Source organism: Sinocyclocheilus anshuiensis, unplaced genomic scaffold (assembly GCF_001515605.1).
Source record: "Sinocyclocheilus anshuiensis isolate Anshui unplaced genomic scaffold, SAMN03320099.WGS_v1.1 scaffold1072, whole genome shotgun sequence".
Classification (NCBI taxonomy): Eukaryota; Metazoa; Chordata; class Actinopteri; order Cypriniformes; family Cyprinidae; genus Sinocyclocheilus; species Sinocyclocheilus anshuiensis.
This window is the reverse complement of record NW_015548242.1, coordinates 310,676-317,520: the sequence shown is the minus strand read 5'-3', so window position 1 is coordinate 317,520 and position 6,845 is coordinate 310,676. Positions and strand designations below refer to the sequence as shown.

The window sequence follows — 6,845 nt, the reverse complement described above, 5'->3', positions numbered from 1 at the left end:
CGTTTCGAAACTAAATCATCCGCCATCGTCTTGTCTGTCTCACCTCACCTCACTCTTCTTGTCAGTCAGCTCTACTCGCTCTCCTCACTGGATAAATGAAATCTGATCTGTGATGCGACTGTCGTTCGGCACGCTGCATTGAGCAGCCGCATTCAGATTTTAATTGTAGTGTCTGTTCTTTTACTGAACTAAATAATTTTTATTACTATAAAAAATCAAAACGACGGTGGGGGTCGGTGCCGCGGTGGGCAAGTGACATAACCGGTGTAGCGGCTTAACACCGGTATCACCGTCAACACCGTCTATCGAGGCAAGCCTAATTCGGGGCTCCCATTCCCATCTCCTAGGAGCTCGCTTTTTGACAACATTGTCCTTTGAGTTGGTTAGGTGACCTCTGACCCTCCTCCCACCCAGTCACCCAGCATGACCCTCAACACTGAGAGGAAATTTGATGTGTTGAATTTGATATTTTTAAACCCTTAAAGTAGATGGTAGAGTTTAACTTGTTGCCTGTGTGACTCTTACCGGACATGTTATGATAAAGTCATCATGTACAACAGGAATGGTCAGCTCAGGGAACAGTTAATCTCTTTTTATCTTACTGAATCTTTACAGTTGTCTCTGTATTTCAGAATGAGATGTTAATTCAAAAGAAGTATTGATACTGACGTTGACAGCTGGTAGTAGACAAGCGACTCTGTATTTAAGCGCACATCTATGCTGCTAACTTCAGTGTGTCTTACCCCCTCACACATGTCCATTCATGTCTCACTGTTGCTGTCAGTGTGCTCGTTTGTCCTGAATAAGGCCTTTGGCATTGTGTGTGTGTGCATGCCTGCAAAAGGCATGCTTGTCAGATTTGTCCCTTCTAGAAAGAGGATTTATTGTTTTGCTAACACAGTTGCTGTTTGGCAGTTACAGACTTCCCACCTGGAGTAGAAGTTTCCGGCAGCAGTGTCCACTGAGACAGGAAGTAGATCAGCAGCAGTGTGGACAAAAAAGCCATATAGCACATGCAGGCAGTGCATCATCCCAATTAGGTCAACTTTTCTTGCTTTATATAGAAAGAATTCCCAGAAAGGGGGTTGTAGTTCAGCATCTCAGACCCCTTATCCTTACCCCAAAGCCACACACCCCACTTGAGGCACGACTTGCATTCTGATTGGGCACTGGTGTCGTGAGAGCTTTAATTGTAAAGGGGGTTGTTTCAGATGAATAGAGGCTGATGGTTGAGCTAACAATGCTCTCCATTGTCATGTGCCCATTATCCATTAGTAATGGGTGGAATTCTCACATATTGTCATGCATATGATACTGACTTACTACTGCGCTTCTCTGAACCACAACACTTGAGTACTATCTGCTTTATCTATCATCGTCTCAGGAAAGGCTCATATTAGCCATATGATTTCCACAATTACACTGCATACAAATTTTAAGATTCTAAAACGAGATCAATTTACTTCATTTATTTGAAAATTACTCGCTTAAAAATAAATGAAGGTGAATTTTTATTTCATGCCACCTTTAAACATGTTTAGATATTTGTGGCAAATAAGATTTTTTTTTTTTTGCATAACTTTAGGAGTGTTTCACCATCTCATGATTATAAACAAGAACTGTAGATGAGTAATACCTGTATCTGTGGTTTTCTAACACCGCACCTCTTGACAAGCTGTCAGTGTTCAAAAGTGTTCAACAACTTGTTTGTCACTACGTTGCAAGTTTTTCGGTTCAGATCTGTACACACTGGAATCTGCCACTGTATTAAAAATTCAGTTGTCACTACCTGAATTTTAAAATTTGAAATGTTGTTTTTTTTTATGTACATTTGTAATGCAATTATCACTTCTGTAAATAAACAGCTGGAGTTGCATCTGTGTTTAGCTGCAGTGTGTACTTGACCGTTGAAATCCACTCCATCAATGAATAGATCTTTTTAAGAAATCCAGATATTATAATTTGGAATTAAATAAAACCTTAAATACGTTTTATAAATACTTTAAATACATGACATTTCTTATTTAAAAATCTCAGTAAGCAGCTTTCAAACAGACAGCTGTCATAGGATTGTATTTGTAGTCATTTTTAGCTCTAGCTTAAATTGACCACTTAAGAGCACCACCATAAAATAATGCTGAAGATCTGGTTTTGATAGGGATAGGCTTATTTTCTTATGTCTCATTCTATTGAATGCTGAGTGCCAGTAGTTTTATGTTACTTTTAATGTAAACAAACACAAACAAGTGATTTGTGTTTTTTTCCTCTCACATTTGTTATAGTGTAGAATACTCCGACCATACCTAAATGGCCAGTTTAGTCTGTCTTGTTCTGTATGATTTAACTATGTCTATTTAGCATTATTCTTCTCGTCTTTTCTGGTTTTCAACCATTTATCAGAACCATTCCTGTAACTAGTCTGTTAACACAAGGCCAGCTATATCAGTCCTGACGAGTTACCCCCAAAGATAAATGAAGCCAGTATAGGTCTGTATAGCCAGGCGGAATAAAAGTGAAACAGACGGGAGCAGCTGTACCATGACCTCTGCTGATGGAGGCCTAGTCTGCTCTTTAAGATGAGCCAAACCAGCCTGCACCTTTATTCACTACTGTGAATCAACCACATAGCCTAGGAACTAAACCCTGTGTTTAGTAGCATGGGATAAATGAAGCATTTGCATGTAACACAGAGGGAATAGAAGAAAAGTATCCATCCATTTTCATTCAGCTATTGTCATTCCAATATGTGTGAGTACAGTTTGTGCATCTAACCTTTCCTAGTATCACTGGAATGAGTTACCTTACTTAAGAGCCACAGAATTCTTTTGACAGGTGCAGCAGTTTGTTTTTTGTTGAATAAACGTGCACTGCACGCTCTTCTCTATTTCAGAGGCAGGGCAGTGTCCTTCCATGTGTGTTCTGTTTGTGGAGCTACACCTATTGTTTGCTTATGTGTGTACTCAGCTGACTTCATGCATTTGTGTTTGAGAGTGACACGGCATGTTTTCTGTACTCGAATGCAACAAATATGCAAGTTAAATTAGTTGTAGGCCATATGTTTGAAATAGTTTAAGAGGTGACCACTGATTTCAGGTTAAACCAATTGATATGTTTTAGTATATCAAAGGAAGTAAATATTTTTTTCTTGCCACACCTCATTGGAACTACGTTACACTCAGGTAGTTACATAGCCCCACCTGTCACACAATTTGCATGCCATTCCACCATATTGAATGGCATTACATCACCTCAACCCCCTTTCATCAGTTATTCTAAGGATATTCTTTTTTGGTAAATAATCCTTCACAGGAACAGTTTATTTGGAGATAAAGTGGCTGTGTTTTGCACTTTCAGCTAGTTAGAGTTCTAATAAGGTGTCTAAGTCAAAGGCAGGTTCTTTTTTTTAAACACTTTGGCTCGGCATGGCCAATGCTTGTCAAGTGTCAAACTCAGAATAGTATGTTATTGTTTGGCCTGGCGTTTAACTTTATGAGGAGTAATTGGCAGCCAAAAGACTTTGGCACAGAGAATTGTTGTTAAAGTTGTTGCATTTTTCCTTACTTTAAGAGTGGTCTCGGGTAGTCTAAATCAGAAACACCTAAGGTGGAATTTCAAAATTGAGGCCCTAAAAAAAGCACTGAATAAAAACGGCATTTGGCCTCGTTTTGGAACAATGAATTTAGTCCATTATGTCGTTGTTTTTCAGTGCTTGGAGACCAGCCATTTTACAGTTATTTTTAAACAATGGTGCACATTTCTAGACTTCAGGAATTTGAAAAATTATTTCTTTGTTTTATGTATTAGGAAATTATTTGACATATTATTAGACACTTTCTAAAAATATTTCTCCATACAGAACTAGGGTTAAAAAGAGGGTGAATAGCCTTAACATCAGACTCCCTTGAATGTTGTCTCTTTTTGGTGGTGTTACTAAACGGATTTCTAATGCCCAGGAATAACTGCTGGCAGAGAATAGCTTTTGCAGAACCAGAGTTAAGAGTTAACTTGATACGTTTATTACAGACAGGAAGGTAACAAGATGAGGATACGTACCTATTTTTGTACAAAAGGATTTTCTATAATGAAAAAAACATCAAACAACATTAATTCTTTCTATTATTAATTTTACAATTTTGATTTTATTCTGTGAGTTTATTTTTATTAAGGGATGGAGTTTTTTCTCTATGCATGTCAAAAAAACTCAACTCTTATATATGTGCTTGCGTATTTACCCAATAAATACCCCAAGGAGACCACTCAACCACATGCCTGTCTGTTTGATTTTCACAGTGGTCTTGGCAGTCAACCCTATTGCTTTCTTATGCAACTTTTCACATTCTTTCCATTTAATTTTTTCACATGTATGCAAATCTGTTTTCTTGATAATATAATGGCAAACATTTGAGTTTGATGAGGAGGAATTTAGTCTTGAGGATTCTTTTGCAGAAACCGAATGCCTCTCTTGAGACGGTGCGAATGAGTGAGAAAAAGGTGGGTGGAGTTCAGCACACAAAGGCCTCCAGTTTAACTGCTCTTCAATTACACAGCTCCCACCCATAAAGCTCTTGATCTGGTAGCGAGAAATAGTTTGTGCAGAATAGACACTACAGGACAGAATTCTTTGTGATCAGTAGCATTGCCAGCTTTACCCATAATACATTTTTTCTAATTGTCAAATGTGCACACACCCTTAGGATTAATGCATCGACACAAAACCAATGCATTTCCTCAGCTCAAACGCTGTTTCCCTCAAGGCAAGGCTCAAATATTTAATGGTGATAATGAAGGTAAAATGAAATGATTGGTATATTTGAGACAGATGGTGTCCCAGCATGTCTCTGCTGAGAGTCAGTCAGGTCTGTTGCTTTGCTTTGCGTTTCCCAGCTTACCTGGCACCATCTGTATCGTAGTCTCTCATGGCCACTGTATATCTACATTTGTTTTTATGAAGATGCAATGGTATATTAACAGATTTGATACTTGTTGCTTTTTCAAATGTAAAAACCAGAGTAATAAAGAGAGTTGGATTGCTTTGTGTTACATTTCGAGCACCTTTGAACAGGTGGGCTGACTATTTCTGATCCTGAGCCACAGCTTGGATTGAAGCCCAGGGAACAAAAGGACATATGGCTGTGACAACGCACAAGCATACTGTTCACTATCTGAAAAGTGGTATAGAGGGCATATGGCAGGAGAGAAAGAGCACACTTGTTGTGGTGTGGAAGCTGGGCAAATGTGGACATGCCTCACTGGAGTATCATCAGACCATGCTAAACAGCTGAAGAATTGAAAGGATAATTTACAGTAGCTGTGTCTGCACGTCTAGACATCTGAGACATCATATCGTCTCTTGTTTTTTCTAGTATGTAAGTGTCTGTTTAGTTTACTAAGGCTTAAACCACTTAAGATAAATATCAGTATTTTGACTCTCTCAGATTGAGTCATAGCAAGCCGTTCGCTGGTTTAGGTGGCAGAAGCAATCTCGCCACCCGGAACAGATAGTCTAAGTTCCCACATGGCTTAAATTAGCACACTCTGCACTACACTCTACACTCTGATTCTCTGCATTAGGAAACTAGATCAAAAGAAACATAATAGGTTTCTCAGAGGGGCAACATGACCCAAATTAGCTGCATTAGAGTATTTTTTGTTGTTTAGGCCTCCATCAGATGTCACTTTCTCCATGGAGTGTCCAAGACAGATGTGTAATATAATTGGAGCTGTCCAGCATGGTCAGAATTTTTGGTACAAAGATTAAACATGAATAGATGAAACGTTCACAATATGATCAATAGTATATACTTGGAAAACAAAAGGAATAAGTCTGCATGAAATGGAATTTTTCTGTGATATTAGTCACTGTGCTTGGTTACAATTTTAATGTCAAGTGTCTGGTCAAACATGTTTTTAAACTTTCTACATCTTAGTGTCTATGTGTGTGATTCCAAGACGATTGCATGGTCTTTAGTCCCGCCTTTTTCCAATCCTGTCATCTGTAAATATTTTAGCAGTCACATCATGACACATGACTTAAAGAGCTCAGACCATGACAAGAGCATCTACTACCAGATGGGAGACCTGACTTGTCTCACGATACCCTGTGTGTAAGTGTGTGTGTGTGTGTATGTATGTATGTGTGTGTGTGTGTGTGTGTGTGTGTGTGTGTATGGGAATACATGTGAATGCTTTCCAGCTCACAACTTTGTTTCCTCGGTATCTGCAGATAGGATTAAGGGTGTGCTGAGCCAGCATTTCTGAGCATGCACTCTCACACATAGCGAATCTCTCTGTGGCTTTGGCCTAATTCCCTTGATAACACATCCATCAGATTACACTTAAGAGATTGACCATGAAGCTCGGCCTGTAATTTATAACAGTTCAGCTGTGCCATTTTGTTGAGTTGATTTGATTTACTAGGATTCCAATGTACATATTTTGTTTGGAAAACAATCAGGGTCAATATTATGACAATAAATGTGTTTTGCTAGCTTTTTTGCATACTAAAATGAAATATGATTTAAATGGTGATAATGCTCTGTCTCTTTCTCCTCAGCGCTGATTGGGTGGAAATCCTTGAGCCTCGTTCGCAAGAGCGCATGTACGTCAATCTGGCCACGGGAGAGTGTGGCTGGGACCCACCCACCGATGTGCCCATCCGCCAGGCTGATGGCAACCAGTGGTGGGAGCTTTTTGACCCCCAGAGTAGCAGGTTTTACTACTACAACTCGGCTGGCCGCATGACCGTGTGGCACAGACCTCAGGGTGCAGATATTGTCCCTCTGTCTCAGCTCCAGGCCATGAAACGCAGCACTGTGTCCGAGCGCAAGGCTGATGGGGGTACTAGG

The 6,845-nt window shown here is 39.5% G+C and overlaps 1 pseudogene; it reads left to right on the top strand.

Moving 5' to 3' along the window:
* Positions 1-6,845, top strand: part of LOC107655064 (rho GTPase-activating protein 39-like) — a 32,595-nt pseudogene that overhangs the window by 3,974 nt on the left and 21,776 nt on the right.